The sequence below is a fragment of the Schistocerca nitens genome, chromosome 3 (genome assembly GCF_023898315.1).
Source record: "Schistocerca nitens isolate TAMUIC-IGC-003100 chromosome 3, iqSchNite1.1, whole genome shotgun sequence".
In the NCBI taxonomy this organism is placed as follows: domain Eukaryota; kingdom Metazoa; phylum Arthropoda; class Insecta; order Orthoptera; family Acrididae; genus Schistocerca; species Schistocerca nitens.
The window spans coordinates 776228404-776242670 of NC_064616.1; positions in this window are offsets into that span (position 1 = coordinate 776228404).

Sequence of the window (14267 nt, forward strand, 5' to 3'; positions counted from 1 at the left end):
CAAAGAGGTTTCCGCTACTTGTGAGAAATCCACCTGCGTTAGGTTGGTGGCGGAGATGGCATCATGGGGTTTTCCGGTCCACGCGGAGCGTGGAAGAGACTGGAGAAGCGGGAGGCAGTCTGCCGCCGGTACGGGAAGCGTATACAGCTTTGCTCCAGTCGAAGAAGGGTGAGTTGGACTGACCGCGTGGCGCGTTGTCACATAGAGAGGGGAGCTTTTAGCTTTTGGTCTCGAATTTCGTCTTATAAAGATTTATTTGCTGGGTTGCAGCAGGGAATGCAAGGCTTTTGTAGACTTTCAGTTTGATTCCCAATGTAGTCTTGACTTTGATCCGTGAGAGGAACGCAGCACAAAGGAGTTGCATATGTTGAAGTACCCTCGGTTCAGTGTGAATGTTTATGTGCCTACAACTGTGTGTGTATGCTTCTAATCTTTTCCAGATCTTGGTAATTTTTGTGTATTTGTGAATTTTCTTTGTCTCATGTGATTAAAATTTGGCCACGGTCCATAGAAATTGTCTCCGCGGACCGAGTGGGCACGCGAGTCTGTTATGAAACGTATAGTATTTCACAAGCAATTGTATATAGTTAGCATGCAACAGCAATCTATAGATGCACTACATCAATGTTTTAAGGAATAAATAATTTTGCCTTCAATCTTATCTTGTGTACCGATGTTACGTCGCCGTTACCTTCGCCATTTACCTTGTAGTTTTCCTTGTTAGCCCATCTATAGCGTTTCCATGTGCACAGGTGTAGTGATTAGTGTCCCTTTTTTTTATCTGAAACAAATGCTCTGGAATAGATCGTGTTTTCACGAATCTTGCTGCAGGCTGCACTTACGCATGGTGTTCACGCCCTCTTTACTTTACTCAATATTTGATTCACGGGAAGAATGCCTGGATCATATTAATAATCACATCCCATTCTTTATCAATGACTTTACAATGAATGTTCTTTTGTGAGTTTTTCTTATTAATAAATTAAGTAATTTTCCGACTCAGTGCTACCTCTTCTTTGTCGTGTGACTAGAGTTGGTGGCGACCCTATCTTTTATATTGATTTCAGTGTCAAATAGCATTTTCTTATTCAAAGTGCGCGTGGCTCTTTTAGCTATCGGGATACATTCAAAGGGCGCTTCATGCTTCTTGCACATAGCGTCCTTTTATTCACACTACTTACAACGGTTAAAATGTTGTGTACTTTTTTGTACTTTATCCTAAATAATTTTAATTATGCATAACATAATGTTTTTTTTTAGTTCAGTAGACGCATGATATGTATGTTATTACTCCCTGAAAATTTGAATACTCTACTCGAAGTGGTTTCTGAGATTTAGGCAAGAATGCAACAGAAAACTTAATTTTTCAGGAACGGCTTCTAAAGTTTCAAAAGACTGTAACTCACGTAATATATGCTTAATTTTTTTATTTTTAGTCACTCAGAAGCACCCTACACTATACTGTATATCATCCTCTTGATCTTTTTCCAAGTTTTTTCTTCTTTCTGGACTACTTAGTGGCCAACTGTGCTCCATACTCTGCTTTATGAATACGAACCTTGTCCATCCTTTCAAGTTCTCTGCTGCTGTTTGCTCGAGGATTAATTCCCATATGCTGTAGCACTTTCGCCCTACCAATGTTTCCATCATTAAAGGCAATAACAGCATGACTGGCCCCCCACTTTCGTATCTTCATTCCAACAAAAACATTTTTTGGTAATCGAGTTCATATACGTAAGATTATTAAATGACTCATTGGGATTTTGGGTCTCACCATGCAGACACTTGTTCAGTAATTCAGGATTTCTTAAGTCTCTGTAAATAGGTTTTATGATATCCGTGACTGCTGCTGGGATGGAATATTTATGGCTGTATGACCTGTTTGAGTACTGGGCATTGCGGTAATTGAACCATGAATCAGGTCCATGAGGGCAAAGGTGGTGTACTGGTTTTTCATCACTTGACTGTCTGTGGCAGAAGATAGTCCATACCGTCTGCTTCATTTTCAACAAATCCTCTGTATTATTTCTAATGGCCATCCCATAATACTGCTGTGGTTCAGCAATCATTTTGTCTGTCAGCCTGCCTCTTATGGTTTTACCATCAGAAAGTTTTTTGTCTCTCAAACTTTGTTTCAGCTTCCTCAACCTGGTGGCCATCCACTTCTGGACATGACCAACACATTCCGGTTTTGTGATAATCTTCTCACCATAAGGCTGAGCGGCTACTACAATGTTATATGCTTTTGAGTCTCCATCACCTAAGAACTTAGTTTAACACACTCCCCTTTCGTTCATAGATCGACTAAAAATTTCAATAGCTGCAGAGGCCTCCATACCACCACTTGTTCTTTCATAATTTCTGTCGTAGATATACCCTTCTTCATTCCATGATTTATATTTATAACAATGTTTTGTTAAAATCTGGAAATCTATTACCTTTCCAGTATCCACACAGATCACCGTAGCAACAGAATTCTTAGAACTGTAGCCGCACTTCTGCAAGTGCCATCAAAAACTACTGGTATGTCAGTTATATCATCATTTATTTCAACAGTTTCGTTTGCAGCACCCTTCATTGACTCACATGATACAGATCCCACAGTAGCTCCAGTAAATTCTGCATACTTGTTGATTTTACAAGGTGGGCGTGGCATATTCATCATGGCACACATTGTTTCTGCTGCAGTGTGTCGTTCGCCAATAGCACTCAATCCATAAAACCACCTAACATTTACTTCAAAATAACTATCTTTACACGTATCAGAATTCCAAATTGAATTGGTATATTTACAATTGGCAGAATTAATGATAAGTTTCCTGGCTAGTCCATTTGATATTTCACTGTCTTAAGGCCAAAATCGAAATTCTTCTACGAACGGTGATTGCTGATAAGTGGCATATAGAATGACACTCAATTTTTTGGGGAATCGCTTATAGTACGCAGCTCGAATTCGTTTTTAAGGTTGTGGTGTCCCTTTTCAATTCATAGGGAATATTCTAGTAGGAGTAGGAGTGTATTGGGTTGTTCTACGCTCAAGATACAATATTTGAAAGGCTCATCATTCACGCATAATTGTTCCGTTATGTCTCTGGGTACATGTGCCAGTCAGCTCGATGCCAGTGGTTTGCGCTTGAGACTGTATATCGTGAAAATGCCTACGAAAAACTTTAACAACAGACGCGACTGTGAGCAGGCGTCCTGTCGTTAACACTGGCATCGAGTCGGTGAGTGTTGTGACAGCCAGGAGAGCGTGGTTTGACAGTTGCGGGCTATGCTAGACCCAAGACCTTAAGGCAGATATCGATAGTTGACAATATGGCGGCAGTCGTGGGGGAAACAAACCAGCGTGTTTGTGTTTCCATAACGTGTGTGTGTAACATTGTATACGTGACGTTCAAGAGAAGCGAAACCATTTATTACTACCTGTTATTTATGTTATATGCTGTGAATGTCGTCACAAGTGCTAGATTCAGTAGTAAGTTCGGAATAATTTAAAGTGTAATCTGTTCTTGCGATGGGTCGTAGTTGTTGTGTACTAGGATGTAAATCCAATTACGGCAAAACATACGATACCTCAACATTTAAGTTTCCCAAAGAAACAGCATTGAGAAACAAATGGATTAAACTAATTCATAGAGTTAATTTTGAAGTGAACGATAAAACTGTGGTATGCATTAAGCATTTTGAACCTAAGTTTGTGGTTAGGGAAGACTTTTTCCTGTGGAAAATAGTGAACCAATACGTGTGCCACGAAAAATACCAAAACTAACAAATGATGCAATTCCAACTATCTTTCCTAATCAACCTTCTTATCACACAGTACCAGTTCCTAAGGAAAGGAAGAATCCTGATGATGGTGGTCAACAGCTACTGGAACGTGATGACTGTAGTTTCAGTAATTGGTGCGAAAATGACAATATACCTGACTTTCAGCATTTTAAAAGCGAAGTGCAGAAAATGAATGTTTGTCGATTTACACTTTTAGTAAAGGATGACTACGTATCTTTCATTAAATTAAAGGATGATTCAGTCAGTGATGTGCCATTAGTTTCAGTGTGCTTTAAGATATCAAGTTCCTTGGAAGTAAAAGTGTTTCACAAAAATGTGTTTGCCTACAGAAACCTTGATATGGATATTACAGTATGGGGAGAAAGAGAACTTGAAATGTGACGAGTGGACGAAATTTGACAATCTGGTGAGTCAGCTAAATGGTTTCACAGATAACTCTATTGGCGCCATTGACAAGATTATAATTTTAGTCAATGTTCTCAAACAAGCACTGAAAGCTGGTAGAGATTTTGATGCTGAAATAGCACCTAAAATAGAATTTGTTTTGGAGCAATTATTGTAATAACAAAGCAAAGCAGATATTCTCCTGAGCTTTTGGTATGGGCGGCAACCATTTGCTTTTCATTTCCTAGTGCCTACCATCACCTGAGAAAAACAAATGTGTTAACATTACCTCATCCTGTCTATTTAAGGCAGTTTATATGCAAAATGGGTCCAAATAAACTTTGTATTGGTCCATCACAGGTAGCTTTTTTGAGGGAAAATATAAATTTCTTCAGGAAAGTGACAAGATAATTTCAGTGATGCTAGATGAAGTTTATGTTAATTCAAAATTCTCTTATAAGGCAAGAAATATACTTGGCGCTGCTGAGAATACTTCAGATACTACAACAGCAGGTACAATGCAAGTTTTCGTGGCATCATCTTTACATTCTGATTATAAAGAAGTAATAGCTCTCTTTCCTGTAAAAAATGTTAATTCTGATACACTACTGAAAATGACAATTGATGTATTAAAGTTAATGCATGAGCTTGCATATGATGTTATATGCTTGGTAACAGACAACCATAGCACTAATAGGAAAATGTATCAGCTTATGTGTGGTGGCACTTTACAGCCATGTATTACAAATCCAGTCGCTCCATCCAAATTTCTCTTTCTTCTGTTTGACAGTGTGCACTTGCTTAAGTGTATCAGAAATAACTGGTTGAATGGCAAAAATGAATCCTTCATAATAACAAATATTGAGGATACGTTTGCTTTCATCAATACCTTTCTACACAGTGATGAAGGGAATGCCGTGTGTGAATATACTGTCAGTGAAGCAAAGTTTTCAGATTTGAGGAACTTGTTTCATTCTGAGAAATATAAACTGTTGAAACTTGTCCCAAAGCTAGTGAGAAAGGCAGTATATCCCACTTCTATTGAGAGACAGAATGTTACCCTTGCTCTCAGTGTTTTTGATTCTACAAATGTGGCAGCACTAGAAATTTTGAAAAGTCAGGGGATTGAGATTTCTGATGGAACTATTCAGGGTTAAATGGTGGACAGTTTCTAATGTACAGCATCCCATGAAAGGCAAATACACATCAGATGATAATTCTAGCCCAATCACTGAACCTACTGACTCCAAACTTCTGTTTCTTGAAAATTTGAAAACATGTCTTGATATCTGGCATGCATTGCCTACTCATGGAAAATTAGCCAATGAAACATATACTGCCGGCCGAAGTGGCCGTGCGGTTAAAGGCGCTGCAGTCTGGAACCGCGAGACCGCTACGGTCGCAGGTTCGAATCCTGCCTCGGGCATGGATGTTTGTGATGTCCTTAGGTTAGTTAGGTTTAACTAGTTCTAAGTTCTAGGGGACTAATGACCTCAGCAGTTGAGTCCCATAGTGCTCAGAGCCATTTGAACCATTTTTTTGAAACATATACTGCTTTCTCTCACACACCTGCAACAACAGTTCAGTTATGCAGATACATTTTTAACCCTTACAACTGGTCCTACATTCTTACAGCAAAATTACACACTGATGCTTTAGAAGCAAGATTTGGAGCTTATAGAAGGCTAAGTGGCTGCACATATAATGTTTCAATCGAGCAAATCTTGGAATCTGAGAGGAAACTCAAATTAATAAGTCTATTAAAGCTCAGATCTACTAAACATGGTGAATTTACATTAAATGATTTTGCAGCAAAAGTGAATTACAGCATAAAAAACCAAACGTATGAAAATTTTAATAAATTAGACACTGCTCTAGAGGAACTAGCAAACATTCCCATGATTTATGAAGATTTGAAGGTCTTGGTTTGCATTGATAGCTACACCAGCAAAACAGTGCTTGAAAAGCTGCAAAAAGGTGGAAAACGCTCATGTTGTGAAGAAATGTTACAGACAGAGGATGAAATTTTCTTGCAGTGTGAAACCGAAGATATCCTTTACTATTTCAACAAACTGAATCGTGGGGGATTGAAGTGTCCTTCTTCTATAATGATTTCCTTGTGTTGTAATATATATAAACTTTTTCAAGTTCTGATTAGCAGCACATATGAACCAGAATTTCTCAAACTTGAAAATCAAAGAGATGCAGTACTTGCCTTAGGAACTGAAGTGTGTGAAAATGCCATTAGTAACCTCAGTGATGTGTCAAATGTGGCATTCCTTTTAAGACAATAATCAAGAAAAGTATTAAAGTGCTTTCAAATATTTTTATTAATAATTACACAAAATTATTGAATAAAAAGTGTGTTTCAAAGGAAATTGCTCGAACGCTAGTAAAACAAAAAAAGAGGAACTCATGAAGACATTGCAGCAAAAATAACAAAGTGCAAAGTGACCAAGCTGAGCAGCAAATAAATCCAACAGGCACTCAAAATCAAACCAATTCTAACATATTACATAATGACAGTGACTAGAATTAACTGCAAAGTGTTTAATACAATTTTGAGCTTTAGTTACATACTTCACTTATTATTGCTATGTAGCTTCTATTTTGCAAATTATTATTACTGTCCACATTTACATGTGTTGTGTAGAAGTTGTTTGCATTTGATTTTGAGTTGCATCTCCAAATATTACTTCGTCATAGTACTTATTATGTAATTTGTGACTTTAGTAACAACTTTTTATTTAAGTTTGAATATAGAAAAATACATAACAATACGACATTTCTTGCGTAATTTAGAATCTACTTTCCATTTATGAAGTTTGTAAATAATTCGTATTAGGCTGCAGTCCGGAACCGCGGGACTGCTACAGTCGCAGGTTCGAATCCTGCCTCGGGCATGGATGTGTGTGAGATCCTTAGGTTAGTTAGGTTTAAGTAGTTCTAAGTTCTAGGAGACTGATGATCTCAGATGTTAAGTCCATAGTGCTCAGAGCCATTTCAGCCATTTTGAACTCTGTTGAACCTGTATTACGCGCTAAAAGAAAAGAAAATTACCTGGAAAAATTAGCCGCAAAGGAAGTGGGGCCTCTCTCAAAGCAGATCTGTTGTCTGAGAAAGTGACGAAATCAAATAAGCGTAACTACAAGCAAACATTTAAGAAAGAAGCGTATAATAAGCGTAAGTAGTTGTGAGTGCACTGTAAAAATGCCTGATTTTAAGCCCGGAAGCAAATTCGTTAGCTAATACATGAATCAGGGACCTTGTTCATTTGTACGAAAAAATAAAAAGCGTGAAAACTCCCACTTACGCAAAAATGCAAAACGGAGAGTAGAGAAAGCTTAAAGATCATCTAGTTCTTGTCATAAACTGTACTTAATTACACTATGTGATCAAAAGTGTCCGGACACCCAAAAAAACAAACGTTTTTCATATTAGGTGCATTGTGCTGCCACCTACGGCCATATACCCCATATAAGTGACCTAAGAAGTCATTAGACATCGTTAGAGAGCAGAATGAGGCGCTCCACCGAACTCACGGACTGCGAACGTGGTCGAGTGATTTGGTGTCACTTGCGTCATACGTCTGTAAGAGAGATTTTCATACTCCATAACATCCCTAGGTCCCTGTTTCCGATGTGATAATGTAGTGGAAACGTGAAGGGACACGTATAGCACAAGTTCGTAATGTGTAATAGGCAGACATCTATCCAGACCATCACACATGAATTCAAAACTGCATCAGGATCCAGTGCTAGTGCCATGACAGTTAGGCGGTAGGTGAGAAAACTTGGATTTCGTGGTCGAGCGGCTGCTCATAAGCCACATATCCGCCGGTAAATGCCAAACGACGCCTCGCTTAGTGTAAAGAGCGTAAGCATTGGACGACTGAACAGTGTGTAAGTAGACTGTTTAGGTTTTTTTATTGGTAACGCCACCTCTGTATGAAAATCACTGGCTGTGCTGTGTGCAGTCTGTGGCTGCTTTGCATTGTTGTAATACTCGCCATTGTAGTGTTAGGCAGCTGGCTGTGAACAGCGCGTAGCGTTGTGCAGTTGGAGGTGAGCCGCCAGCAGTGGTGGATGTGGGGAGAGAGATGGCGGAGTTTTGAAATTTGTCATGAACTGCTGTATATATTATGACTATTGAGGTAAATACATTGTTTTTTCTCTATTAAAATCTTTCATTTGCTAACTATGCCTATCAGTAGTTAGTGCCTTCAGTACTTTGAATCTTTTATTTAGCTGGCAGTAGTGGCGCTCGCTGTATTGCAGTAGCTTGAGTAGCGAAGATTTTTGTGAGGTAAGTGATTTGTGAAAGGTATAGTTTAATGTTAGTCAGGGCCCATTCTTTTGTAGGGATTACTGAAAGTCAGATTGCGTTGCGCTAACAAAATATTGTGTGTCAGTTTAAGCACAGTCCCGTATAATTGTTGAAAGGGGACGTTTCATATGTCGACCCTTAGCCGAGGATACCTCACTGGAATCTTCTGATTTTTTTCTTGTAGTTTGTGTAATTAGTGTAGATTTTGTTTATTGCTAGTGCGTAATTGTAGAGAGAATCTCCTTTGTAGTTGCAGTCTTTCATTGTTGTACAGTAAAATAGGTGTGGCACGCATGTAGATTTGCATCAAGTATTTCGCTGCTGCAATTAACTAGATATTATTTTCAGTGTTATGTTAATGTGTTCTCTTATTTTTGCTCTTCAAATTGTGCTTTTCTGTGTTGTCGTGTGAAATATTGTGACAATAATGGCGTGTGAAAAACGTAATACTAGGCTCCAAAGTAAACTGAGAAATGACAGTGAAGACGAAAGCAGTGTGATAGCGCCGCAGAGTAATGAATTAACTAATGTTCAAAGTAGTAATTTGGTAATTGTGCATAGGGAAATGGAGCGGGCGGCAAACAATGGCATGGACAGTGAAACAATTAGTGAACAGGGAAGCATTATCGATCGATCGGTCGGCAACAGCTCGCCTCAGGAATCGGGAATGACAGAACACAATATTGCAAATACTGTAGATTCAGGTTTTGCGTCTTCACCCTTTTCTCAAATAAGTCAAGACACATTTTCTGCTTTTCAAACTGCGAATATTGCCGGTTCAAATGCATTGCCGAATAGCACTGAGGAACATGTTTCAGACACCAGTGCATTGTTATTACAATTAATGCAACAAATGGGACAAAAGCTTCAAAAGTTAGACACAATGGAACAAAATCAGAGACAAACACAGCAAAATCTTCAAAAGTTAGACACAATGGAACAAAATCTTCAAAAGTTAGACACAATGGAACAAAATCAGAGACAAACACAGCAAAAGTTAGACACAATGGAACTAAATCAGAGACAAACACAGCAACAGCTTCAAAAGTTAGACTCATTGGAGCAAACTCTTGGACAAACACGTGAGGATTTAACTACTGAGTTACATCACATTGAATCGAAATGTCAAAAAGTCTGTAACGACGTAAAAACCCAAATTTGTGAGCATTTCCAACCTATTTTTTCGCGTCATGAAAATGCACTACAGAATCACGAAGCAGCCATAAAAGAACTGCAAACTATTGTTCACGAAAATCATGAGACCTTGCAAGCTAAATTCGACTCAGTTGCATCTACCGATTCGGTTACGCAACTTGCAAAAACTCAGGAAAACTTAAAGGACACAGTAGATACTCTGAAACTTGGTTCAGAAAAACACACTGAGGAAATGAGTACACTATCGGACAAAGTAGCCGAACTTTCAGATCAGTTCACTAACTTATCTACAAAGGTAGATGATGATCTGAATGACACAACACCTGTAGCCTTCACTGACACTGAAGAGTATGAAGAAATTAGAAAATTCAAACAAAATCAAAATCAAATCAATACACAGTACAAAAGAGAAATCCGCGAAGTACAAGATCAGCTGACACAGGTAATACAAGAATTACGTATTTCAGAGGACACTCGCGCCCCAATACGGGAAGAGGGACATAGAAATACGGAACAACCACAAAATAATAACACAAGACACTTCGGAAATTATGAAAGAAATTGGCAAGGCACACCGAATTTTGAGATGGAACCGCCGACACGACGTAACAATGACCGCTATGCGACTCGCCGACATGATGATTTTGACTATAAGTTGTTCATTACTACACGTAAATTTAAAACATTTAAGAATTCTGGCAACGACATTCATCCACAAGCATGGCTCCATCAATTTTCACATTGTTTTCCTCCCAACTGGTCGTTAGAACACAGATTAGAATTTATGTGTGGCTACTTAGAGAATGAACCAGCTGTAAGAATGGGATCAGTCATTCACGATTGCCACAGTGAAGGAGAATTTTACCATGCCTTCCTCTCAGCATATTGGTCTCAAGCCACACAAGACCGAGTAAAACATGGCATCATAATGATGAAACATTTCGAACAATCTGAATTCTCCAGTCTTGTGAAATATTTTGAAGACATGTTGCACAAAAATCAGTACCTGTCAAACCCATACAGCCCCTCAGAACTCATCCGCATTTGCTTAATCAAATTACCTGAACATTTACGACATATTATTTTGGCAGGACGTTGCAAAGACGACATTGAAGCTTTTCAGGGACTCCTACAAGAATTAGAAATTGACACAGACAGTCGCCGGATGCGAAAACAGGAAAACAATCACTACAGGTCACATACGTCACAAATCCGTGACGACAGAAACAATAACTGGACACTACAAGGCTATTCTTACAACACAAATCGTGAACAAAACAGACACCACCCATATGACAACCGTTGGCAGAGTAATAATAGTTACAGAGAAAGATCACATTTCCGTAGCAATGAATATGACAGAGATTACCATAGAAACAGACAATATGGGTACCAAAACAATTATTATCAAGGGAGACAGAATAACTTTAGACGCAACGGTCCAGCGCGCAGTTACGATTCAGGGAGAAATTCTCCACCACTTAACCGACAAGAAAGAAACCACAGGAACTACCGACATGACGACAGACGTGATAATCATAACGACAGACCTGAATTTCATCAGAACTGGCGGGATTCAAACAGAGCAGGGCACTTTCGACAACGTGAATTTGTAGAAGCTAGGTCTCCTAATCCCAATAACGATGCGCGCCAATAAAGGAACAGACAATGACTCGCACCGCAGGCAGTCACCTGCACCGGCTGGCTCAGAGAAAAATAACACAGACGCTAACCTTGAGAAAAGATTTACCATTCCTTACCGACGTATAAAACATGACAATTGCTTTTCAGTTGAAAGTCTGCGTACTAGGAAGAGTAAAGGTTTACACCACATTTCACATGTAAAACCGTTTATTGAAAGATAATCTGCTTTTAAACTTTGTCTTTGCCATAAAACTTTTCACTTCACATTTCTAGTATGCTTTGTCAGACTTAAGAAACTGTTAACATGCAACAATGTTTGAAGTTAAACATCCAGTCTAGAACCTAGGGAACATTTTTAAACAGAAATTACGAATGTATTGTTATAGTGAACAGACGACACAGTGTTGTATTTGTACATTCTTGCTTGTTAGCTGCACGATTACGTAACGACTATCAGGCTTACATACTTAGGACACATACTGGTACTGCTAATGAGATTTTAATGCAACATTTTGGTTTACTTGAAAATACATTCTGGATTTAAAGTACTTTCAGTGAGATACCAGATGACACAGTGGTTAGTTTATGTGACAGCTACACGATTTTATCACGACGCTACTAATGAGTGACAATTTACAATGTTGCTTTTGCGGTGTATCTGTTTTATATCTGCACAGTTTTTCTGAATTCTTCTGAAAAGTGAAACAGGTTTTAGTAGTAACTAAGGTTTTAGTAGTAACTTTTGTGGTATAGCTACAATGAGACTGCCTTTTCCGTAGCACAACAATACGTTACAGCACAGTACTTTCCTCATCACGGGAATAAGCGTAATAACTAAGATATCTATACGCAAAGCATTTCACTTTTGTGTATCATGAGGTAAGTACATTGACTTCTGCAGAACTTAGCTTTTGGAGGACGATAACTACGACACTTCCACAGAATTATCTTACAACATGACGCACAGTTTAGCGCTACAGTACACGTATTTGAGTGATTCATTTCGCACTTAAAACATTTTTTTTAAGATATTTGAAGTGCAATGATACAAGGGTTTTCCGTGATACATTTCATTCCATTGCTATAATCTGTAACACCTGAGGGTATAATTACATTAATCCTCAGGGGGGTACACGCCTACTTTGTGTACCATGTGTTTGGCAAGCACAAGGAGCCCTAGCTAATATGGTATTTGCTTATACAACTTTACACATCGGTTCCATATTTCTCTAACACAGAATTACACAGCTATCTGATTATTTAACAGAGAAACAAACATTTCTTTACTATATCAGTGACAGATGTTTACGCAATTACACAGTTGGATACCTTCACACTTATGAAATTGTATTTTGTCTGTTCATTGTGAACTGTTCATATTTTTTCAGAACCATTGTGATATTATGAGAGCTTTGAATGATATATTTGGTATGGGATCACGATTTTTAAAGTATGTTTGAGGCAGATGACACTTTTGACATGAGCTGAGAATTTTTTTTTAGTTTTGAAACTATTGGAGGAAGCTACGACGATTTTGAGAGTTGACTGAGGTGTTATGATGTTATTATTACGATGACTATGTGTATTATGCTGTTGCGGTATGTTTATGATCAATAAGCTGATGCTATATGAGTTATTTGAGTATGCTACGTATCTGTTATCATAAAAATATTGAAGAAGTGTCGACGAATAAGGTAAGGAATAATGAGTAGTGTTTAGGGACTCTGGTTTGTGAAAAAGGTTGTTGGAAACCAAGAATCGTACTTTAAGAGTTATGAAATGTGTGTAAATGCGTGAATGTATCACAATGCCGGCGAAAATTTTTTGGACACTGTTATATTCATAAGATTTTGTATCTACACATTTTCAACGCCAATTCTCGACCTCTGCAATTTTTTATATCAGACTGCCACTGTAGCGGAAACTGCTGTCGTAAATATTTCCGTACGAAAGTTAAGTGACCACCTGCACGTAATGCGTTGCGGGCACCCAGCTGTGTCAGATGCCTGGAGAAAAAGCCATTAGTGTGTGCCAGAGGCACAGGTAAAAAAAAAAAAAAAAAAAAGGAGGCCATTATCCTCGCTATTGACGTTCCTTTGTAGAAAGCATCGCAAAAACGACACGGTCGAACTTGAAAACATATGATTACACTGTGAAGCTCTTAATTTATGATATTTACTAAAATGCCTAATGAAACGATGAGAAACATTTCACGGCTATTGTCTTGCTAATTGAGAGACATGCCATATGGCTTGCTTTATGTATTTGTTTACTCATTTTGTTTAATATCTAGTTTCTAGCTGCACTGCAGCATTGGTTAAAATAAAATTTTATAGATGTACTAATATAAATATTTTCTGTCTACAGATCCAGTAAATAATAGTTTTGTGATATATTTCCAAAAAAATGAGGGAGCACAAAAAGACATTTCCCTTCACAGGAACTGCATTCATAATTTTCTTTTCAAGTACATGGTAATATTTTTTTTACAATAAGTTGTTGTGGTGCACCACTTTAATTACATAGACATTAAGATGTGAACAGACATTTCCCTTATCTGCATTGTTGTCTTTAGTGTACTATTTTTTCTGCTTGAGCTTTGTCATGTTTAGATGCTGCTGCTGTTTGCCATGCATAGTGCTACTAAATTTAACTTTGTATTATTCTTTTAAGCCAGTTTTGCTACTGATTTATTTTTCTTGTTTGCTGCTCATTGCCTTATATTAGTTGTAATTTATGCTGCTTGCTTCGCCATTTGTATTTTTGATCATTGCTGTTTGTGTTAATTGTTTTGTGCTGCTGCATTGCCTCGTTCCTTAGTTTAGCATCTGAGCTCAGTAGATTTAAGTTAGCTTAAGAGGGGGTAGACTATATAAGAGACTGCGTTGCGATGAATTGGAAGAAATGCATTGAGAAGTTATACAAAAAAAGTACAGAAAGCAGGTATAGATAGGACTTTTTGGAAA